Source organism: Stenella coeruleoalba (genome assembly GCF_951394435.1).
Source record: "Stenella coeruleoalba genome assembly, contig: scaffold_69, whole genome shotgun sequence".
Classification (NCBI taxonomy): domain Eukaryota; kingdom Metazoa; phylum Chordata; class Mammalia; order Artiodactyla; family Delphinidae; genus Stenella; species Stenella coeruleoalba.
Genome location: NW_027645992.1, coordinates 1,021,056 through 1,046,064, shown reverse-complemented (window position 1 = coordinate 1,046,064; position 25,009 = coordinate 1,021,056). Strand labels below are relative to the sequence as shown.

The window sequence follows — 25,009 nt, the reverse complement described above, 5'->3', positions numbered from 1 at the left end:
GATCACATGGTTGATCATACTCTAGGTTCCACATGCATGTTTTAGCTGAAGGAAGAATACCTTAAACCTGGGTAGTTGAAACCCGTGGAATGGGTACCATGCAATATGACTTCAAAGGGTCTTCATTTGCTCACCGAACCTCTCCAATCCTATCACTGCTGCGTTTATGCCCCTGTACACATGCTTGATTCTCTTTTGGAGACATAGCAATGCATAGGTTTTAAGATACTTACAAGTCAGCTACATTCTTAGGCGTTTAATATGCGGTGTTGAGTCCATTTCGTTGAGCAAGGAGTAGCTCTTGTCTATTCCATATTTGGCTTAAGGAACTTTATCTGTGCTCATTCCAATCTCTGGTTTTATGCAGCACCCCAACTCACCTTTACCCTTAAGCAAGCATAAGTTGTTTTTCTAAATTTGAGACCCTGTTCTGTTCTGTAATTCAGTTCCTGTGTAGCCAAGTTTCCATTCCGTGTATTACTGATATCTTATGATGTTTCGTTTTCTGTGTGACTTATTTCAGTTAGAATCATCATACCTGAATCCACTCATTGTGCTGCTAAGGGCCTGATGACATAGATTTCATTGCTGAGTGATATTGCTTTGTAAGTGAATACCACAACTTCTTTATCCATTTTTCACTTTCTGCGATGTTGAACTTGTACTGTAAACGAGGTTCTTGTAAACAGTTCCAAACTTTGGGGTGGCTGTGTCTTTTTGATTTTAATTTCCCTAAGCTATAGGACCAAAAGTGGAAGTGCCCTAGGCTCTGTTGCTTTGTTTTTTAGATGTTTCAGGAAACACCATACACTTCTCCCAAGTGTCTGTTGGCAATTTACATCCCGCCCATCAGCATAACAAGGTTCCCAGTTCTCAATGGCCTGTTGCCTTTCTGGATTTTACACTTTTTTCAGATGGCCCTTTTGACCGGGGGGAAGTGAGACTTCATTGTAGTGCAGATTTCCTTTGCAAGCTTGCTTGGTTGGCCAAAAAGGGCGTATGCGTTTTTTCCTGAATATATTCAGGAAAAAACGCATACGCCCTTTTTGGCCAAGTGCATCATTGTGGACGTTCTGCCTCTTTTCCTATGCTTTCAATGCAATTCCAGTCTACCTCCTGAAATCGGTTTCCTGCAATTCTGCCCCGCTTTCAAGTCCTCTTGGCAGCCTTACTTCAGTCTATTTTTGGACGATAGCTGTCATTTATAACTCTGCAGGTTTGTGAATTACAGTGCCCCTGAGCTCCTTTCTTCAACTCGCTTTCTTGTGACCTGGCCGCAACACCGCAGGATGGCTTTAGGCCCTAATCTGGTTCCGGCCCGGCATGCTGAGCCTTTGGTTAATTCCTCTTCCTGGTGGGAAATGAGAGTTAAATTTGCCCGTCCAGACACCTCCAGCTAGCCTCTCATTGGTTCTCGCTATTCCTGTTCATCTTCCGCAGAAATTGCAAACTGGGCCAAACAGGAGGTTAAAGGCGCTGACTCTCCAAGTGGGGAGAGTGTTAGTAAAGCGTCTGGAATGTTGCACCCGAGTACCAGGGGAGGAAAACTGAGACATATTTGAACACGTCTCCCGTTCACATGGTTGATCATACTTGGGTTCCACATGCATGTTTTAGCTGAAGGAAGAATACCTTAAACCTGGAGAGTTGAGACCCGTGGAATGGGTACCATGCAATATGACTTCAAAGGGTCTTCATTTGCTCACCGAACCTCTCCAATCCTATCACTGCTGCGTTTATGCCCCTGTACACATGCTTGATTCTCTTTTGGAGACATAGCAATCCATAGGTTTTACGATACTTACTAGTCAGGTACATTCTTAGGCGTTTAATATGCGGTGTTGAGTCCATTTCGTTGAGCAAGGAGTAGCTCTTGTCTATTTCATATTTGACTTAAGGAACTTTATCTGTGCTCATTTCAATCTCTGGTTTTATGCAGCACCCCAACTCACCTTTACCCTTAAGCAAGCATAAGTTGGTTTTCTAAATTTGAGACCCTGTTCTGTTCTGTAATTCAGTTCCTGTGTAGCCAAGTTTACATTCCGTGTATTACTGATATCTTATGATGTTTCTTTTTCTGTGTGACTTATTTCAGTTAGAATCATCATACCTGAATCCACTCATTGTGATGCAAAGGGCCTGATGACATAGATTTCATTGCTGAGTGATATTGCTTTGTAAGTAAATACCACAACTTCTTTATCCATTTTTCACTTTCTGCGATGTTGAACTTGTACTGTAAACGAGGTTCTTGTAAACAGAGGCGTCCCAAACTTTGGGGTGGCTGTGTCTTTTTGATTTTAATTTCCCTAAGCTATAGGACCATAAGTGGCAGTGCCCTAGGCTCTGTTGCTTTGTTTTTTAGATGTTTCAGGAAACACCATACACTTCTCCCGAGTGTCTGTTGGCAATTTACATCCCGCCCATCAGCATAACAAGGCTCCCAGTTGTCCATGGCCTGTCCTGCCTTTCTGGATTTTACACTTTTTTCAGATGGCCCTTTTGACCGGGGGGAAGTGAGACTTCATTGTAGTGCAGATTTCCTTTGCAAGCTTGCTGGGTTGGCCAAAAAGGGCGTATGCGTTTTTTCCTGAATATATTCAGGAAAAAACGCATACGCCCTTTTTGGCCAAGTGCATCATTGTGGACTTTCTGCCTCTTTTCCTATGCTTTCAATGCAATTCCAGTCTACCTCCTGAAATCGGTTTCCTGCAATTCTGCCCCGCTTTCAAGTCCTCTTGGCAGCCTTACTTCAGTCTATTTTTGGACGATAGCTGTCATTTATAACTCTGCAGGTTTGTGAATTACAGTGCCCCTGAGCTCCTTTCTTCAACTCGCTTTCTTGTGAACTGGCCGCAACACCGCAGGATGACTTCAGGCCCTAATCTGGTTCCGGCCCGGCACGCTGAGCCTTTGGTTAATTCCTCTTCTGGTGGGAAATGAGAGTTAAATTTGCCCGTCCAGACACCTCCAGCTAGCCTCTCATTGGTTCTCGCTATTCCTGTTCATCTTCCGCAGAAATTGCAAACTGGGCCAAACAGGAGGTTAAAGGGACTGACTCTGCAAGTGGGGAGAGTGTTAGTAAAGCGTCTGGAATGTTGCACCCGAGTACCAGGGGAGGAAAACTGAGACATATTTGAACACGTCTCCCGATCACATGGTTGATCATACTCTAGGTTCCACATGCATGTTTTAGCTGAAGGAAGAATACCTTAAACCTGGGTAGTTGAAACCCGTGGAATGGGTACCATGCAATATGACTTCAAAGGGTCTTCATTTGCTCACCGAACCTCTCCAATCCTATCACTGCTGCGTTTATGCCCCTGTACACATGCTTGATTCTCTTTCGGAGACATAGCAATCCATAGGTTTTAAGATACTTACTAGTCAGGTACATTCTTAGGCGTTTAATATGGGGTGTTGAGTCCATTTCGTTGAGCAAGGAGTAGCTCTTGTCTATACCATATTTGGCTTAAGGAACTTTATCTGTGCTCATTTCAATCTCTGGTTTTATGCAGCACCCCAACTCACCTTTACCCTTAAGCAAGAATAAGTTGGTTTTCTAAATTTGAGACCCTGTTCTGTTCTGTAATTCAGTTCCTGTGTAGCCAAGTTTCCATTCCGTGTATTACTGATATCTTATGATGTTTCTTTTTCTGTGTGACTTATTTCAGTTAGAATCATCATACCTGAATCCACTCATTGTGCTGCTAAGGGCCTGATGACACAGATTTCATTGCTGAGTGATATTGCTTTGTAAGTAAATACCACAACTTCTTTATCCATTTTTCACTTTCTGCGATGTTGAACTTGTACTGTAAACGAGGTTCTTGTAAACAGAGCCGTTCCAAACTTTGGGGTGGCTGTGTCTTTTTGATTTTAATTTCCCTAAGCTATAGGACCATAAGTGGAAGTGCCCTAGGTTCTGTTGCTTTGTTTTTTAGATGTTTCAGGAAACACCATACACTTCTCCCGAGTGGTTGTTGGCAATTTACATCCCGCCCATCAGCATAACAAGGCTCCCAGTTCTCCATGGCCTGTCCTGCCTTTCTGGATTTTACACTTTTTTCAGATGGCCCTTTTGACCGGGGGGAAGTGAGACTTCATTGTAGTGCAGATTTCCTTTGCAAGCTTGCTTGGTTGGCCAAAAAGGGCGTATGCGTTTTTTCCTGAATATATTCAGGAAAAAACGCATACGCCCTTTTTGGCCAAGTGCATCATTGTGGACGTTCTGCCTCTTTTCCTATGCTTTCAATGCAATTCCAGTCTACCTCCTGAAATCGGTTTCCTGCAATTCTGCCCCGCTTTCAAGTCCTCTTGGCAGCCTTACTTCAGTCTATTTTTGGACGATAGCTGTCATTTATAACTCTGCAGGTTTGTGAATTACAGTGCCCCTGAGCTCCTTTCTTCAACTTGCTTTCTTGTGACCTGGCCGCAACACCGCAGGATGGCTTCAGGCCCTAATCTGGTTCCGGCACGGCACGCTGAGCCTTTGGTTATTTCCTCTTCCTGGTGGGAAATGAGAGTTAAATTTGCCCGGCCAGACACCTCCAGCTAGCCTCTCATTGGTTCTCGCTATTCCTGTTCATCTTCCGCAGAAATTGCAAACTGGGCCAAACAGGAGGTTAAAGGCACTGACTCTCCAAGTGGGGAGAGTGTTAGTAAAGCGTCTGGAATGTTGCACCCGAGTACCAGGGGAGGAAAACTGAGACATATTTGAACACGTCTCCCGTTCACATGGTTGATCATACTTGGGTTCCACATGCATGTTTTAGCTGAAGGAAGAATACCTTAAAGCTGGAGAGTTGAGACCCGTGTAATGGGTACCATGCAATATGACTTCAAAGGGTCTTCATTTGCTCACCGAACCTCTCCAATCCTATCACTGCTGCGTTTATGCCCCTGTACACATGCTTGATTCTCTTTCGGAGACATAGCAATCCATAGGTTTTACGATACTTACTAGTCAGGTACATTCTTAGGCGTTTAATATGCGGTGTTGAGTCCATTTCGTTGAGCAAGGAGTAGCTCTTGTCTATTCCATATTTGACTGAAGGAACTTTATCTGTGCTCATTTCAATCTCTGGTTTTATGCAGCACCCCAACTCACCTTTACCCTTAAGCAAGCATAAGTTGGTTTTCTAAATTTGAGACACTGTTCTGTTCTGTAATTCAGTTCCTGTGTAGCCAAGTTTACATTCCGTGTATTACTGATATCTTATGATGTTTCTTTTTCTGTGTGACTTATTTCAGTTAGAGTCATCATACCTGAATCCACTCATTGTGATGCTAAGGACCTGATGACATAGATTTCATTGCTGAGTGATATTGCTTTGTAAGTAAATACCACAACTTCTTTATCCATTTTTCACTTTCTGCGATGTTGAACTTGTACTTTAAACGAGGTTCTTGTAAACAGAGGCGTCCCAAACTTTGGGGTGGCTGTGTCTTTTTGATTTTAATTTCCCTAAGCTATAGGACCATAAGTGGCAGTGCCCTAGGCTCTGTTGCTTTGTTTTTTAGATGTTTCAGGAAACACCATACACTTCTCCCGAGTGTCTGTTGGTAATTTACATCCCGCCCATCAGCATAACAAGGCTCCCAGTTGTCCATGGCCTGTCCTGCCTTTCTGGATTTTACACTTTTTTCAGATGGCCCTTTTGACCGGGGGGAAGTGAGACTTCATTGTAGTGCAGATTTCCTTTGCAAGCTTGCTTGGTTGGCCAAAAAGGGCGTATGCGTTTTTTCCTGAATATATTCAGGAAAAAACGCATACGCCCTTTTTGGCCAAGTGCATCATTGTGGACGTTCTGCCTCTTTTCCTATGCTTTCAATGCAATTCCAGTCTACCTCCTGAAATCGGTTTCCTGCAATTCTGCCCCGCTTTCAAGTCCTCTTGGCAGCCTTACTTCAGTCTATTTTTGGACGATAGCTGTCATTTATAACTCTGCAGGTTTGTGAATTACAGTGCCCCTGAGCTCCTTTCTTCAACTCGCTTTCTTGTGACCTGGCCGCAACACCGCAGGATGGCTTCAGGCCCTAATCTGGTTCCGGCCCGGCACACTGAGCCTTTGGTTAATTCCTCTTCCTGGTGGGAAATGAGAGTTAAATTTGCCCGGCCAGACACCTCCAGCTAGCCTCTCATTGGTTCTCACTATTCCTGTTCATCTTCCGCAGAAATTGCAAACTGGGCCAAACAGGAGGTTAAAGGGACTGACTCTCCAAGTCGGGAGAGTGTTAGTAAAGCGTCTGGAATGTTGCACCCGAGTACCAGGGGAGGAAAACTGAGACATATTTGAACACGTCTCCCGATCACATGGTTGATCATACTCTAGGTTCCACATGCATGTTTTAGCTGAAGGAAGAATACCTTAAACCTGGGTAGTTGAAACCCGTGGAATGGGTACCATGCAATATGACTTCAAAGGGTCTTCATTTGCTCACCGAACCTCTCCAATCCTATCACTGCTGCGTTTATGCCCCTGTACACATGCTTGATTCTCTTTCGGAGACATAGCAATCCATAGGTTTTACGATACTTACTAGTCAGGTACATTCTTAGGCGTTTAATATGCGGTGTTGAGTCCATTTCGTTGAGCAAGGAGTAGCTCTTGTCTATTCCATATTTGGCTTAAGGAACTTTATCTGTGCTCATTTCAATCTCTGGTTTTATGCAGCACCCCACTCACCTTTACCCTTAAGCAAGCATAAGTTGGTTTTCTAAATTTGAGTCCCTGTTCTGTTCTGTAATTCAGTTCCTGTGTAGCCAAGTTTACATTCCGTGTATTACTGATATCTTATGATGTTTCTTTTTCTGTGTGACTTACTTCAGTTAGAATCATCATACCTGAATCCACTCATTGTGCTGCTAAGGGCCTGATGACACAGATTTCATTGCTGAGTGATATTGCTTTGTAAGTAAATACCACAACTTCTTTATCCATTTTTCACTTTCTGCGATGTTGAACTTGTACTGTAAACGAGGTTCTTGTAAACAGAGCTGTTCCAAACTTTGGGGTGGCTGTGTCTTTTTGATTTTAATTTCCCTAAGCTATAGGACCATAAGTGGAAGTGCCCTAGGTTCTGTTGCTTTGTTTTTTAGATGTTTCAGGAAACACCATACACTTCTCCCGAGTGGTTGTTGGCAATTTACATCCCGCCCATCAGCATAACAAGGCTCCCAGTTGTCCATGGCCTGTCCTGCCTTTCTGGATTTTACACTTTTTTCAGATGGCCCTTTTGACCGGGGGGAAGTGAGACTTCATTGTAGTGCAGATTTCCTTTGCAAGCTTGCTTGGTTGGCCAAAAAGGGCGTATGCGTTTTTTCCTGAATATATTCAGGAAAAAACGCATACGCCCTTTTTGGCCAAGTGCATCATTGTGGACGTTCTGCCTCTTTTCCTATGCTTTCAATGCAATTCCAGTCTACCTCCTGAAATCGGTTTCCTGCAATTCTGCCCCGCTTTCAAGTCCTCTTGGCAGCCTTACTTCAGTGTATTTTTGGACGATAGCTGTCATTTATAACTCTGCAGATTTGTGATTTACAGTGCCCCTGAGCTCCTTTGTTCAACTCGCTTTCTTTTGAGCTGGCCGCAACACCGCAGGATGGCTTCAGGCCCTAATCTGGTTCAAGCACGGCACGCTGAGCCTTTGGTTATTTCCTCTTCCTGGTGGGAAATGAGAGTTAAATTTGCCCGTCCAGACACCTCCAGCTAGTCTCTCATTGGTTCTCGCTATTCCTGTTCATCTTCCGCAGAAATTGCAAACTGGGCCAAACAGGAGGTTAAAGGCGCTGACTCTCCAAGTGGGGAGAGTGTTAGTAAAGCGTCTGGAATGTTGCACCCGAGTACCAGGGGAGGAAAACTGAGACATATTTGAACACGTCTCCCGTTCACATGGTTGATCATACTTGGGTTCCACATGCATGTTTTAGCTGAAGGAAGAATACCTTAAACCTGGAGAGTTGAGACCCGTGTAATGGGTACCATGCAATATGACTTCAAAGGGTCTTCATTTGCTCACCGAACCTCTCCAATCCTATCACTGCTGCGTTTATGCCCCTGTACACATGCTTGATTCTCTTTTTGAGACATAGCAATCCATAGGTTTTACGATACTTACTAGTCAGGTACATTCTTAGGCGTTTAATATGGGGTGTTGAGTCCATTTCGTTGAGCAAGGAGTAGCTCTTGTCTATTCCATATTTGACTTAAGGAACTAAATCTGTGCTCATTTCAATCTCTGGTTTTATGCAGCACCCCAACTCACCTTTACCCTTAAGCAAGCATAAGTTGGTTTTCTAAATTTGAGACCCTGTTCTGTTCTGTAATTCAGTTCCTGTGTAGCCAAGTTTACATTCCGTGTATTACTGATATCTTATGATGTTTCTTTTTCTGTGTGACTTATTTCAGTTAGAATCATCATACCTGAATCCACTCATTGTGATGCTAAGGGCCTGATGACATAGATTTCATTGCTGAGTGATATTGCTTTGTAAGTAAATACCACAACTTCTTTATCCATTTTTCACTTTCTGCGATGTTGAACTTGTACTGTAAACGAGGTTCTTGTAAACAGAGCCGTTCCAAACTTTGGGGTGGCTGTGTCTTTTTGATTTTAATTTCCCTAAGCTATAGGACCATAAGTGGCAGTGCCCTAGGCTCTGTTGCTTTGTTTTTTAGATGTTTCAGGAAACACCATACACTTCTCCCGAGTGTCTGTTGGCAATTTACATCCCGCCCATCAGCATAACAAGGCTCCCAGTTCTCCATGGCCTGTCCTGCCTTTCTGGATTTTACACTTTTTTCAGATGGCCCTTTTGACCGGGGGGAAGTGAGACTTCATTGTAGTGCAGATTTCCTTTGCAAGCTTCTTGGTTGGCCAAAAAGGGCGTATGCGTTTTTTCCTGAATATATTCAGGAAAAAACGCATACGCCCTTTTTGGCCAAGTGCATCATTGTGGACGTTCTGCCTCTTTTCCTATGCTTTCAATGCAATTCCAGTCTACCTCCTGAAATCGGTTTCCTGCAATTCTGCCCCGCTTTCAAGTCCTCTTGGCAGCCTTACTTCAGTCTATTTTTGGACGATAGCTGTCATTTATAACTCTGCAGGTTTGTGAATTACAGTGCCACTGAGCTCCTTTCTTCAACTCGCTTTCTTGTGACCTGGCCGCAACACCGCAGGATGGCTTCAGGCCCTAATCTGGTTCCGGCACGGTACGCTGAGCCTTTGGTTATTTCCTCTTCCTGGTGGGAAATGAGAGTTAAATTTGCCCGTCCAGACACCTCCAGCTAGTCTCTCATTGGTTCTCGCTATTCCTGTTCATCTTCCGCAGAAATTGCAAACTGGGCCAAACAGGAGGTTAAAGGCGCTGACTCTCCAAGTGGGGAGAGTGTTAGTAAAGCGTCTGGAATGTTGCACCCGAGTACCAGGGGAGGAAAACTGAGACATATTTGAACACGTCTCCCGTTCACATGGTTGATCATACTTGGGTTCCACATGCATGTTTTAGCTGAAGGAAGAATACCTTAAACCTGGAGAGTTGAGACCCGTGTAATGGGTACCATGCAATATGACTTCAAAGGGTCTTCATTTGCTCACCGAACCTCTCCAATCCTATCACTGCTGCGTTTATGCCCCTGTACACATGCTTGATTCTCTTTTGGAGACATAGCAATCCATAGGTTTTCCGATACTTACTAGTCAGGTACATTCTTAGGCGTTTAATATGCGGTGTTGAGTCCATTTCGTTGAGCAAGGAGTAGCTCTTGTCTATTCCATATTTGACTTAAGGAACTTTATCTGTGCTCATTTCAATCTCTGGTTTTATGCAGCACCCCAACTCACCTTTACCCTTAAGCAAGCATAAGTTGGTTTTCTAAATTTGAGACCCTGTTCTGTTCTGATATTCAGTTCCTGTGTAGCCAAGTTTACATTCCGTGTATTACTGATATCTTATGATGTTTCTTTTTCTGTGTGACTTATTTCAGTTACAATCATCATACCTGAATCCACTCATTGTGATGCTAAGGGCCTGATGACATAGATTTCATTGCTGAGTGATATTGCTTTGTAAGTAAATACCACAACTTCTTTATCCATTTTTCACTTTCTGCGATGTTGAACTTGTACTGTAAACGAGGTTCTTGTAAACAGAGCCATTCCAAACTTTGGGGTGGCTGTGTCTTTTTGATTTTAATTTCCCTAAGCTATAGGACCATAAGTGGCAGTGCCCTAGGCTGTGTTGCTTTGTTTTTTAGATGTTTCAGGAAACACCATACACTTCTCCCGAGTGTCTGTTGGCAATTTACATCCCGCCCATCAGCATAACAAGGCTCCCAGTTCTCCATGGCCTGTCGTGCCTTTCTGGATTTTACACTTTTTTCAGATGGCCCTTTTGACCGGGGGGAAGTGAGACTTCATTGTAGTGCAGATTTCCTTTGCAAGCTTGCTTGGTTGGCCAAAAAGTGCGTATGCGTTTTTTCCTGAATATATTCAGGAAAAAACGCATACGCCCTTTTTGGCCAAGTGCATCATTGTGGACGTTCTGCCTCTTTTCCTATGCTTTCAATGCAATTCCAGTCTACCTCCTGAAATCGGTTTCCTGCAATTCTGCCCCGCTTTCAAGTCCTCTTGGCAGCCTTACTTCCGCTATTTTTGGACGATAGCTGTCATTTATAACTCTGCAGGTTTGTGAATTACAGTGCCCCTGAGCTCCTTTCTTCAACTCGCTTTCTTGTGACCTGGCCGCAACACCGCAGGATGGCTTCAGGCCCTAATCTGGTTCAAGCACGGCACGCTGAGCCTTTGGTTATTTCCTCTTCCTGGTGGGAAATGAGAGTTAAATTTGCCCGTCCAGACACCTCCAGCTAGTCTCTCATTGGTTCTCGCTATTCCTGTTCATCTTCCGCAGAAATTGCAAACTGGGCCAAACAGGAGGTTAAAGGCGCTGACTCTCCAAGTGGGGAGAGTGTTAGTAAAGCGTCTGGAATGTTGCACCCGAGTACCAGGGGAGGAAAACTGAGACATATTTGAACACGTCTCCCGTTCACATGGTTGATCATACTTGGGTTCCACATGCATGTTTTAGCTGAAGGAAGAATACCTTAAACCTGGAGAGTTGAGACCCGTATAATGGGTACCATGCAATATGACTTCAAAGGGTCTTCATTTGCTCACCGAACCTCTCCAATCCTATCACTGCTGCGTTTATGCCCCTGTACACATGCTTGATTCTCTTTTGGAGACATAGCAATCCATAGGTTTTACGATACTTACTAGTCAGGTACATTCTTAGGCGTTTAATATGCGGTGTTGAGTCCATTTCATTGAGCAAGGAGTAGCTCTTGTCTATTCCATATTTGACTTAAGGAACTTTATCTGTGCTCATTTCAATCTCTGGTTTTATGCAGCACCCCAACTCACCTTTACCCTTAAGCAAGCATAAGTTGGTTTTCTAAATTTGAGACCCTGTTCTGTTCTGTAATTCAGTTCCTGTGTAGCCAAGTTTACATTCCGTGTATTACTGATATCTTATGATGTTTCTTTTTCTGTGTGACTTATTTCAGTTAGAATCATCGTACCTGAATCCACTCATTGTGCTGCTAAGGGCCTGATGACACAGATTTCATTGCTGAGTGATATTGCTTTGTAAGTAAATACCACAACTTCTTTATCCATTTTTCACTTTCTGCGATGTTGAACTTGTACTGTAAACGAGGTTCTTGTAAACAGAGGCGTCCCAAACTTTGGGGTGGCTGTGTCTTTTTGATTTTAATTTCCCTAAGCTATAGGACCATAAGTGGAAGTGCCCTAGGCTCTGTTGCTTTGTTTTTTAGATGTTTCAGGAAACACCATACACTTCTCCCGAGTGTCTGTTGGCAATTTACATCCCGCCCATCAGCATAACAAGGCTCCCAGTTGTCCATGGCCTGTCCTGCCTGTCTGGATTTTACACTTTTTTCAGATGGCCCTTTTGACCGGGGGGAAGTGAGACTTCATTGTAGTGCAGATTTCCTTTGCAAGCTTGCTTGGTTGGCCAAAAAGGGCGTATGCGTTTTTTCCTGAATATATTCAGGAAAAAACGCATATGCCCTTTTTGGCCAAGTGCATCATTGTGGACGTTCTGCCTGTTTTCCTATGCTTTCAATGCAATTCCAGTCTACCTCCTGAAATCGGTTTCCTGCAATTCTGCCCCGCTTTCAAGTCCTCTTGGCAGCCTTACTTCAGTATATTTTTGGACGATAGCTGTCATTTATAACTCTGCAGGTTTGTGAATTACAGTGCCCCTGAGATCCTTTCTTCAACTCGCTTTCTTGTGAGCTGGCCGCAACACCGCAGGATGGCTTCAGGCCCTAATCTGGTTCCGGCACGGCATGCTGAGCCTTTGGTTAATTCCTCTTCATGGTGGGAAATGAGAGTTAAATTTGCCCGTCCAGACACCTCCAGCTAGTCTCTCATTGGTTCTCCCTATTCCTGTTCATCTTCCGCAGAAATTGCAAACTGGGCCAAACAGGAGGTTAAAGGCGCTGACTCTCCAAGTGGGGAGAGTGTTAGTAAAGCGTCTGGAATATTGCACCCGAGTACCAGGGGAGGAAAACTGAGACATATTTGAACACGTCTCCCGTTCACACTGTTGATCATACTCCAGGTTCCACATGCATGTTTTAGCTGAAGGAAGAATACCTTAAACCTGGAGAGTTGAGACCCGTGGAATGGGTACCATGCAATATGTCTTCAAAGGGTATTCATTTGCTCACCGAACCTCTCCAATCCTAAAACTGCTGCGTTTATGCCCCTGTACACATGCTTGATTCTCTTTCGGAGACATAGCAATCCGTAGGTTTTAAGATACTTACTAGTCAGGTACAGTCTTAGGCGTTTAATATGGGGTGTTGAGTCCATTTCGTTGAGCAAGGAGTAGCTCTTGTCTATTCCATATTTGGCTTAAGGAACTTTATCTGTGCTCATTTCAATCTCTGGTTTTATGCAGCACCCCAACTCACCTTTCCCCTTAAGCAAGCATAAGTTGGTTTTCTAAATTTGAGACACTGTTCTGTTCTGTAATTCAGTTCCTGTGTAGCCAAGTTTACATTCCGTGTATTACTGATATCTTATGATGTTTCTTTTTCTGTGTGACTTATTTCAGTTAGAATCATCATACCTGAATCCACTCATTGTGCTGCTAAGGGCCTGATGACATAGATTTCATTGCTGAGTGATATTGCTTTGTAAGTAAATACCACAACTTCTTTATCCATTTTTCACTTTCTGCGATGTTGAACTTGTACTGTAAACGAGGTTCTTGTAAACAGAGGCGTCCCAAACTTTGGGGTGGCTGTGTCTTTTTGATTTTAATTTCCCTAAGCTATAGGACCATAAGTGGAAGTGCCCTAGGCTCTGTTGCTTTGTTTCTTAGGCGTTTCAGGAAACACCATACACTTCTCCCGAGTGTCTGTTGGCAATTTACATCCCGCCCATCAGCATAACAAGGCTCCCAGTTCTCCATGGCCTGTCCTGCCTTTCTGGATTTTACACTTTTTTCAGATGGCCCTTTTGACCGGGGGGAAGTGAGACTTCATTGTAGTGCAGATTTCCTTTGCAAGCTTGCTTGGTTGGCCAAAAAGGGCGTATGCGTTTTTTCCTGAATATATTCAGGAAAAAACGCATACGCCCTTTTTGGCCAAGTGCATCATTGTGGACGTTCTGCCTCTTTTCCTATGCTTTCAATGCAATTCCAGTCTACCTCCTGAAATCGGTTTCCTGCAATTCTGCCCCGCTTTCAAGTCCTCTTGGCAGCCTTACTTCAGTATATTTTTGGACGATAGCTGTCATTTATAACTCTGCAGGTTTGTGAATTACAGTGTCCCTGAGCCCCTGTCTTCAACTCGCTTTCTTTTGAGCTGGCCGCAACACTGCAGGATGGCTTCAGGCCCTAATCTGGTTCCGGCACGGCACAATGAGCCTTTGGTTAATTCCTGTTCCTGGTGGGAAATGAGAGTTAAATTTGCCCGTCCAGACACCTCCAGCTAGTCTCTCATTGGTTCTCGCTATTCCTGTTCATCTTCCGCAGAAATTGCAAACTGGGCCAAACAGGAGGTTAAAGGGACTGACTCTCCAAGTCGGGAGAGTGTTAGTAAAGCGTCTGGAATGTTGCACCCGAGTACCAGGGTACGAAAACTGAGACATATTTGAACACATCTCCCGATCACATGGTTGATCATACTCTAGGTTCCACATGCATGTTTTAGCTGAAGGAAGAATACCTTAAACCTGGGTAGTTGAAACCCGTGGAATGGGTACCATGCAATATGACTTCAAAGGGTCTTCATTTGCTCACCGAACCTCTCCAATCCTATCACTGCTGCGTTTATGCCCCTGTACACACGCTTGATTCTCTTTCGGAGACATAGCAATCCATAGGTTTTAAGATACTTACTAGTCAGGTACATTCTTAGGCGTTTAATATGGGGTGTTGAGTCCATTTCGTTGAGAAAGGAGTAGCTCTTGTGTATTCCATATTTGGCTTAAGGAACTTTATCTGTGCTCATTTCAATCTCTGGTTTTATGCAGCACCCCAACTCACCTTTACCCTTAAGCAAGCATAAGTTGGTTTTCTAAATTTGAGACCCTGTTCTGTTCTGTAATTCAGTTCCTGTGTAGCCAACTTTACATTCCGTGTATTACTGATATCTTATGATGTTTCTTTTTCTGTGTGACTTATTTCAGTTAGAATCATCATACCTGAATCCACTCATTGTGCTGCTAAGGGCCTGATGACATAGATTTCATTGCTGAGTGATATTGCTTTGTAAGTAAATACCACAACTTCTTTATCCATTTTTCACTTTCTGCGATGTTGAACTTGTACTGTAAACGAGGTTCTTGTAAACAGAGGCGTCCCAAACTTTGGGGCGGCTGTGTCTTTTTGATTTTAAATTCCCTGAGCTATAGGACCATAAGTGGAAGTGCCCTAGGCTCTGTTGCTTTGTTTTTTAGATGTTTCAGGAAACACCATACACTTCTCCCGAGTGTCTGTTGGCAATTTACATCCCGCCCATCAGCATAACAAGGCTCCCAGTTCTCCATGGCCTGTCCTGCCTTTCTGGATTTTACACTTTTTTCAGGTGGCCCTTTTGACCGGGGGGAAGTGAGACTTCATTGTAGTGCAGATTTCCTTTGCAAGCTTGCTTGGTTGGCCAAAAAGTGCGTATGCGTTTTTTCCTGAATATATTCAGGAAAAAACGCATACGCCCTTTTTGGCCAAGTGCATCATTGTGGACGTTCTGCCTCTTTTCCTATGCTTTCAATGCAATTCCAGTCTACCTCCTGAAATCGGTTTCCTGCAATTCTGCCCCGCTTTCAAGTCCTCTTGGCAGCCTTACTTCCGTCTATTTTTGGACGATAGCTGTCATTTATAACTCTGCAGGTTTGTGAATTACAGTGCCCCTGAGCTCCTTTCTTCAACTCGCTTTCTTGTGACCTGGCCGCAACACCGCAGGATGGCTTCAGGCCCTAATCTGGTTCAAGCACGGCACGCTGAGCCTTTGGTTATTTCCTCTTCCTGGTGGGAAATGAGAGTTAAATTTGCCCGTCCAGACACCTCCAGCTAGTCTCTCATTGGTTCTCGCTATTCCTGTTCATCTTCCGCAGAAATTGCAAACTGGGCCAAACAGGAGGTTAAAGGCGCTGACTCTCCAAGTGGGGAGAGTGTTAGTAAAGCGTCTCGAATGTTGCACCCGAGTACCAGGGGAGGAAAACTGAGACATATTTGAACACGTCTCCCGTTCACATGGTTGATCATACTTGGGTTCCACATGCATGTTTTAGCTGAAGGAAGAATACCTTAAACCTGGAGAGTTGAGACCCGTGTAATGGGTACCATGCAATATGACTTCAAAGGGTCTTCATTTGCTCACCGAACCTCTCCAATCCTATCACTGCTGCGTTTATGCCCCTGTACACATGCTTGATTCTCTTTTGGAGACATAGCAATCCATAGGTTTTACGATACTTACTAGTCAGGTACATTCTTAGGCGTTTAATATGCGGTGTTGAGTCCATTTCATTGAGCAAGGAGTAGCTCTTGTCTATTCCATATTTGACTTAAGGAACTTTATCTGTGCTCATTTCAATCTCTGGTTTTATGCAGCACCCCAACTCACCTTTACCCTTAAGCAAGCATAAGTTGGTTTTCTAAATTTGAGACCCTGTTCTGTTCTGTAATTCAGTTCCTGTGTAGCCAAGTTTACATTCCGTGTATTACTGATATCTTATGATGTTTCTTTTTCTGTGTGACTTATTTCAGTTAGAATCATCGTACCTGAATCCACTCATTGTGCTGCTAAGGGCCTGATGACACAGATTTCATTGCTGAGTGATATTGCTTTGTAAGTAAATACCACAACTTCTTTATCCATTTTTCACTTTCTGTGATGTTGAACTTGTACTGTAAACGAGGTTCTTGTAAACAGATCCGTTCCAAACTTTGGGGTGGCTGTGTCTTTTTGATTTTAATTTCCCTAAGCTATAGGACCATAAGTGGAAGTGCCCTAGGTTCTGTTGCTTTGTTTTTTACATGTTTCAGGAAACACCATACACTTCTCCCGAGTGGTTGTTGGCAATTTACATCCCGCCCATCAGCATAACAAGGCTCCCAGTTCTCCATGGCCTGTCTTGTCTTTCTGGATTTTACACTTTATTCAGATGGCCCTTTTGACCGGGGGGAAGTGAGACTTCATTGTAGTGCAGATTTCCTTTGCAAGCTTGCTTGGTTGGCCAAAAAGGGCGTATGCGTTTTTTCCTGAATATATTCAGGAAAAAACGCATACGCCCTTTTTGGCCAAGTGCATCATTGTGGACGTTCTGCCTCTTTTCCTATGCTTTCAATGCAATTCCAGTCTACCTTCTGAAATCGGTTTCCTGCAATTCTGCCCCGCTTTCAAGTCCTCTTGGCAGCCTTACTTCAGTCTATTTTTGGACGATAGCTCTCATTTATAACTCTGCAGGTTTGTGATTTACAGTGCCCCTGAGCTCCTTTCTTCAACTCGCTTTCTTGTGACCTGGCCGCAACACCGCAGGATGTCTTCAGGCCCTAATCTGGTTCCAGTACGGCACGCTGAGCCTTTGGTTATTTCCTCTTCCTGGTGGGAAATGAGAGTTAAATTTGCCCGTCCAGACACCTCCAGCTAGTCTCTCATTGGTTCTCGCTATTCCTGTTCATCTTCCGCAGAAATTGCAAACTGGGCCAAACAGGAGGTTAAAGGCGCTGACTCTCCAAGTGGTGAGAGTGTTAGTAAAGCGTCTGGAATGTTGCACCCGAGTACCAGGGTACGAAAACTGAGACATATTTGAACACGTCTCCCGTTCACATGGTTGATCATACTTGGGTTCCACATGCATGTTTTAGCTGAAGGAAGAATACCTTAAACCTGGAGAGTTGAGACCCGTGTAATGGGTACCATGCAATATGACTTCAAAGGGTCTTCATTTGCTCACCGAACCTCTCCAATCCTATCACTGCTGCGTTTATGCCCCTGTACACACGCTTGATTCTCTTTCGGAGACATAGCAATCCATAGGTTTTAAGATACTTACTAGTCAGGTACATTCTTAGGCGTTTAATATGGGGTGTTGAGTCCATTTCGTTGAGAAAGGAGTAGCTCTTGTGTATTCCATATTTGGCTTAAGGAACTTTATCTGTGCTCATTTCAATCTCTGGTTTTATGCAGCACCCCAACTCACCTTTACCCTTAAGCAAGCATAAGTTGGTTTTCTAAATTTGAGACCCTGTTCTGTTCTGTAATTCAGTTCCTGTGTAGCCAAGTTTACATTCCGTGTATTACTGATATCTTATGATGTTTCTTTTTCTGTGTGACTTATTTCAGTTAGAATCATCATACCTGAATCCACTCATTGTGCTGCTAAGGGCCTGATGACATAGATTTCATTGCTGAGTGATATTGCTTTGTAAGTAAATACCACAACTTCTTTATCCATTTTTCACTTTCTGCGATGTTGAACTTGTACTGTAAACGAGGTTCTTGTAAACAGAGGCGTCCCAAACTTTGGGGCGGCTGTGTCTTTTTGATTTTAAATTCCCTGAGCTATAGGACCATAAGTGGAAGTGCCCTAGGCTCTGTTGCTTTGTTTTTTAGATGTTTCAGGAAACACCATACACTTCTTCCGAGTGTCTGTTGGCAATTTACATCCCGCCCATCAGCATAACAAGGCTCCCAGTTCTCCATGGCCTGTCCTGCCTTTCTGGATTTTACACTTTTTTCAGGTGGCCCTTTTGACTGGGGGGAAGTGAGACTTCATTGTAGTGAAGATTTCCTTTGCAAGTTTGCTTGGTTGGGCAAAAAGCGCGAATGCGTTTTTTCCTGAATATATTCAGGAAAAAACGCATACGCCCTTTTTGGCCAAGTGCATCATTGTGGACGTTCTGCCTCTTTTCCTATGCTTTCAATGCAATTCCAGTCTACCTCCTGAAATCGGTTTCCTGCAATTCTGCCCCGCTTTCAAGTCCTCTTGGCAGCCTTACTTCAGTATATTTTTGGACGATAGCTGTCATTTATAACTCTGCAGGTTTGTGAATTACAGTGCCCCTGAGCTCCTTTCTTCCACTCGCTTTCTTCTGACCTGGCCGCAACAAGGCAGGATGGCTTCAGGCCCTAATCTGGTTCCGGCACGGCACGCTGAGCCTTTGGTTAATTCCTCTTCTTGTTGGGAAATGAGAGTTAAATTTGCCCATCCAGACACCTCCAGCTAGTCTCTCATTGGTTCTCCCTATTCCTGTTCATCTTCCGCAGAAATTGCAAACTGGGCCAATCAGGAGGTTAAAGGGACTGACTCTCCAAGTGGGGAGAGTGTTAGTAAAGCGTCTGGAATGTTGCACCCGAGTACCAGGGGAGGAAAACTGAGACATATTTGAACACGTCTCCTGATCACACGGTTGATCATACTCTGGGTTCCACATGCATGTTTTAGCTGAAGGAAGAATACCTTAAACCTGGAGAGTTGAGACCCGTGGAATGGGTACCATGCAATATGACTTCAAAGGGTCTTCATTTGCTCACCGAACCTCTCCAATCCTATCACTGCTGCGTTTATGCCCCTGTGCAGACGCTTGATTCTCTTTTGGAGACATAGCAATCCATAGGTTTTAAGATACTTACTAGTCAGGTACATTCTTAGGCGTTTAATATGGGGTGTTGAGTCCATTTCGTTGAGCAAGGAGTAGCTCTTGTCTATTCCATATTTGGCTTAAGGAACTTTATCTGTGCTCATTTCAATCTCTGGTTTTATGCAGCACCCCAACTCACCTTTCCCCTTAAGTAAGCATAAGTTGGTTTTCTAAATTTGAGACCCTGTTCTGTTCTGTAATTCAGTTCCTGTGTAGCCAAGTTTACATTCTGTGTATTACTGATATCTTATGATGTTTCTTTTTCTGTGTGACTTATTTCAGTTAGAATCATCGTACCTGAATCCACTCATTATGCTGCTACAGGCCTGATGACATAGATTTCATTGCTGAGTGATACTGCATTGTACGTAAGTACCACATGTTCTTTATCCATTTTTCACTTTCTGTGATATTGAACTTGTACGGTAAAAGAGGTTCTTGTAAACAGAGGCGTCCCAAACTTTGGGGTGGCTGTGTCTTTTTGATTTTAATTTCCCTAAGCTATAGGACCATAAGTGGAAGTGCCCTAGGCTCTGTTGCTTTGTTTTTTAGATGTTTCAGGAAACACCATACACTTCTCCCAAGTGTCTGTTGGCAATTTACATCCTGCCCATCAGCATAACAAGGCTCCCAGTTCTCCATGGCCTGTCCTGCCTTTCTGGATTTTACACTTTTTTCAGATGGCCCTTTTGACCGGGGAGCAGTGAGACTTCACTGTACTGCAGATTTCCTTTGCAAGCTTGCTTGGTTGGCCAAAAAGGGCGTATGCGTTTTTTCCTGAATATATTCAGGAAAAAACGCATACGCCCTTTTTGGCCAAGTGCATCATTGTGGACGTTCTGCCTCTTTTCCTATGCTTTCAATGCAATTCCAGTCTACCTCCTGAAATCGGTTTCCTGCAATTCTGCCCCGCTTTCAAGTCCTCTTGGCAGCCTTACTTCAGTCTATTTTTGGACGATAGCTGTCATTTATAACTCTGCAGGTTTGTGAATTACAGTGCCCCTGAGCTCCTTTCTTCAACTCACTTTCTTTTGAGCTGGCCACAACACCGCAGGATGGCTTCAGGCCCTAATCTGGTTCCGGCACAGCACGCTGAGCCTTTGGTTATTTCCTTTTCCTGGTGGGAAATGAGAGTTAAATTTGCCCGTCCAGACACCTCCAGCTAGTCTCTCATTGGTTCTCCCTATTCCTGTTCATCTTCCTCAGAAATTGCAAACTGGGGCAAACAGACGTTAAAGGCGCTGACTCTCCAAGTGGGGAGAGTGTTAGTAAAGCGTCTGGAATGTTGCACCCGAGTACCAGTGTACGAAAACTGAGACATATTTGAACACATCTCCCATTCACACGGTTGATCATACTCTGGGTTCCACATGCATGTTTTAGCTGAAGGAAGAATACCTTAAACCTGGGTTGTTGAAACCCGTGAAATGGGTACCATGCAATATGACTTCAAAGGGTCTTCATTTGCTCACCGAACCTCTCCAATCCTATCACAGCTGCGTTTATGCCCCTGTACACATGCTTGATTCTCTTTCGGAGACATAGCAATCCATAGGTTTTAAGATACTTACTAGTCAGATACATTCTTAGGCGTTTAATATGGGGTGTTGAGTCCATTTCGTTGAGCAAGGAGTAGCTCTTGTCTATTCCATATTTGGCTTAAGGAACTTTATCTGTGCTCATTTCAATCTCTGGTTTTATGCAGCACCCCAACTCACCTTTCCCCTTAAGCAAGCATAAGTTGGTTTTCTAAATTTGAGACCCTGTTCTGTTATGGAATTCAGTTCCTGTGTAGCCAAGTTTTCATTCCGTGTATTAGTGATATCTTATGATGTTTCTTTTTCTGTGTGACTTATTTCAGTTAGAATCATCGTACCTGAATCCACTCATTATGCTGCTACGGGCGTGATGTCATAGATTTCATTGCTGAGTGATATTGCTTTGTAAGTAAATACCACAACTTCCTTATCCATTTTTCACTTTCTGCGATGTTGAACTTGTACTGTAACGAGGTTCTTGTAAACAGAGGCGTCCCAAACTTTGGGGTGGCTGTGTCTTTTTGATTTTAATTTCCCTAAGCTATAGGACCATAAGTGGAAGTGCCCTAGGCTCTGTTGCTTTGTTTTTTAGATGTTTCAGGAAACGCCATACACTTCTCCCCAGTGTCTGTTGGCAACTTACATCCCGCCCATCAGCATAACAAGGCTCCCAGTTCTCCATGGCCTGTCCTGCCTTTCTGGATTTTACACTTTTTTAAGATGGCCCTTTTGACCGGGGGGAAGTGAGACTTCATTGTAGTGCAGATTTCCTTTGCAAGCTTGCTTGGTTGGCCAAAAAGGGCGTATGCGTTTTTTCCTGAATATATTCAGGAAAAAACGCATACGCCCTTTTTGGCCAAGTGCATCATTGTGGACGTTCTGCCTCTTTTCCTATGCTTTCAATGCAATTCCAGTCTACCTCCTGAAATCGGTGTCCTGCAATTCTGCCCCGCTTTCAAGTCCTTTTGGCAGCCTTACTTCAGTATATTTTTGGACGATAGCTGTCATTTATAACTCTGCAGGTTTGTGAATTACAGTGCCCCTGAGCTCCTTTCTTCAACTCGCTTTCTTTTGAGCTGGCCACAACACCGCAGGATGGCTTCAGGCCCTAATCTGGTTCCGGCACGGCACACTGAGCCTTTGGTTATTTCCTCTTCCTGGTGGGAAATGAAAGTTAAATTTGCCCGTCCAGACACCTCCAGCTAGTTTCTCATTGGTTCTCCCTATTCCTGTTCATCTTCCGCAGAAATTGCAAACTGGGCCAAACAGGAGGTTAAATACGCTGACTCTCCAAGTGGGGAGAGTGTTAGTAAAGCGTCTGGAATGTTGCACCCAAGTACCAGGGGAGGAAAACTGAGACATATTAGAACACATCTCCCGTTCACACGGTTGATCATACTCTGGGTTCCACATGCATGTTTTAGCTGAAGGGAGAATACCTTAAACCTGGAGAGTTGAGACCCGTGTAATGGGTACCATGCAATATGACTTCAAAGGGTCTTCATTTGCTCACCGAACCTCTCCAATCCTATCACTGCTGCGTTTATGCCCCTGTACACACGCTTGATTCTCTTTCGGAGACATAGCAATCCATAGGTTTTAAGATACTTACTAGTCAGGTACATTCTTAGGCGTTTAATATGGGGTGTTGTGTCCATTTCGTTGAGAAAGGAGTAGCTCTTGTGTATTCCATATTTGGCTTAAGGAACTTTATCTGTGCTCATTTCAATCTCTGGTTTTATGCAGCACCCCAACTCACCTTTACCCTTAAGCAAGCATAAGTTGGTTTTCTAAATTTGAGACCCTGTTCTGTTCTGTAATTCAGTTCCTGTGTAGCCAACTTTACATTCCGTGTATTACTGATATCTTATGATGTTTCTTTTTCTGTGTGACTTATTTCAGTTAGAATTATCGTACGTGAATGCTCTCATTATGCTGCTATGGGCCTGATGACATAGATTTCATTGCTGAGTGATACTGCATTGTACGTAAGTACCACAAGTTCTTATCCATTTTTCACTTTCTGCGATATTGAACTTGTACGGTAAACGAGGTTCTTGTAAACAGAGGCGTCCCAAACTTTGGGGTGGCTGTGTCTTTTTGATTTTAATTTCCCTAAGCTATAGGACCATAAGTGGAAGTGCCCTAGGCTCTGTTGCTTTGTTTTTTAGATGTTTCAGGAAACACCATACACTTCTCCCGAGTGTCTGTTGGCAATTTACATCCCGCCCATCAGCATAACAAGGCTCCCAGTTCTCCATGGCCTGTCCTGCCTTTCTGGATTTTACACTTTTTTCAGATGGCCCTTTTGTGCGGGGGGAAGTGAGACTTCATTGTAGTGCAGATTTCCTTTGCAAGCTTGCTTGGTTGGCCAAAAAAGGCGCATGCGTTTTTTCCTGAATATATTCAGGAAAAAACGCATGCGCCCTTTTTGGCCAAGTGCATCATTGTGGACGTTCTGCCTCTTTTCCTATGCTTTCAATGCAATTCCAGTCTACCTCCTGAAATCGGTTTCCTACAATTCTGCCCCGCTTTCAAGTCCTCTTGGCAGCCTTACTTCAGTATATTTTTGGACGATAGCTGTCATTTACAACTCTGCAGGTTTGTGAATTACAGTGCCCCTGAGCTCCTTTCTTCAACTCACTTTCTTTTGAGCTGGCCACAACACCGCAGGATGGCTTCAGGCCCTAATCTGGATCCGGCACGGCACGCTGAGCCTTTGGTTATTTCCTCTTCCTGGTGGGAAATGAGAGTTAAATTTGCCCGTCCAGACACCTCCAGCTAGTCTCTCATTGGTTCTCCCTATTCCTGTTCATGTTCCGCAGAAATTGCAAACTGGGCCAAACAGGAGTTTAAAGGCGCTGACTCTCCAAGTGGGGAGAGTGTTAGTAAAGCGTCTGGAATGTTGCACCCGAGTACCAGGTTACGAAAACTGAGACATATTTGAACACGTCTCCCGATCACATGGTTGATCATACTCTAGGTTCCACATGCATGATTTAGCTGAAGGAAGAATACCTTAAACCTGGAGAGTTGAGACCTGTGGAATGGGTACCATGCAATATGACTTCAAAGGGTCTTCATTTGCTCACCGAACCTCTCCAATCCTATCACTGCTGCGTTTATGCCCCTGTACACATGCTTGATTCTCTTTTGGAGACATAGCAATCCTTAGGTTTTAAGATACTTACTAGTCAGGTACATTCTTAGGCGTTTAATATGGGTTGTTGAGTCCATTTCCTTGAGCAAGGAATAGCTCTTGTCTATTCCATATTTGGCTTAAGGAACTTTATCTGTGCTCATTTCAATCTCTGGTTTTATGCAGCTCCACAACTCACCTTTCCCCTTAAGCAAGCATAAGTTGGTTTTCTAAATTAGAGACCCTGTTCTGTTTTGGAATTCAGTTCCTGTGTAGCCAAGTTTACATTCTGTGTATTAGTGATATCTTATGATGTTTCTTTTTCTGTGTGACTTATTTCAGTTAGAATCATTGTACCTGAATCCACTCATTATGCTGCTACGGGCCTGATGACATAGATTTCATTGCTGAGTGATATTGCTTTGTAAGTAAGTACCACAACTTCTTTATCCATTTTTCACTTTCTGCGATGTTGAACTTGTACTGTAAACGAGGTTCTTGTAAACAGAGCCGTTCCAAACTTTGGGGTGGCTGTGTCTTTTTGATTTTACTTTCCTAAGCTATAGGACCATAAGTGGAAGTGCCAAAGGCTCTGTTGCTTTGTTTTATGGATGTTTCAGGAAACACCATACACTTCTCCCGAGTGTCTGTTGGCAATTTACATCCCGCCCATCAGCATAACAAGGCTCCCAGTTCTCCATGGCCTGTCCTGCCTTTCTGGATTTTACACTATTTTCAGATGACCGTTTTGACTGGGGGGAAGTGAGACTTCATTGTAGTGCAGATTTCCTTTGCAAGCTTGCTTGGTTGGCCAAAAAGGGCGTATGCGTTTTTTCCTGAATATATTCAGGAAAAAACGCATACGCCCTTTTTGGCCAAGTGCATCATTGTGGACGTTCTGCCTCTTTTCCTATGCTTTCAATGCAATTCCAGTCTACCTCCTGAAATCGGTTTCCTGCAATTCTGCCCCGCTTTCAAGTCCTCTTGGCAGCCTTACTTCAGTATATTTTTGGACGATAGCTGTCATTTATAACTCTGCAGGTTTGTGAATTACAGTGCCCCTGAGCTCCTTTCTTCAACTCGCTTTCTTGTGACCTGGCCGCAACACCGCAGGATGGCTTCAGGCCCTAATCTGGTTCCGGCACGGCA

The 25,009-nt window shown here is 43.8% G+C and overlaps 1 long non-coding RNA gene across 11 annotated transcripts in view; it reads left to right on the top strand.

Annotated features, from left to right (window-relative positions):
* The window catches only part of LOC307181408, a 1,608,936-nt gene that overhangs the window by 576,130 nt on the left and 1,007,797 nt on the right, over positions 1-25,009 (top strand). Inside the window, exon 4 of one of the 11 annotated variants that reach the window (XR_013826701.1) lies at positions 21,049-21,129. The exons of the other annotated variants lie outside the window; for them this stretch is intronic. This is a non-coding gene — a long non-coding RNA (uncharacterized lncRNA). Of the gene's footprint in view, positions 1-21,048; positions 21,130-25,009 lie in introns of those variants that run through there. 11 annotated transcript variants of the gene reach the window in all.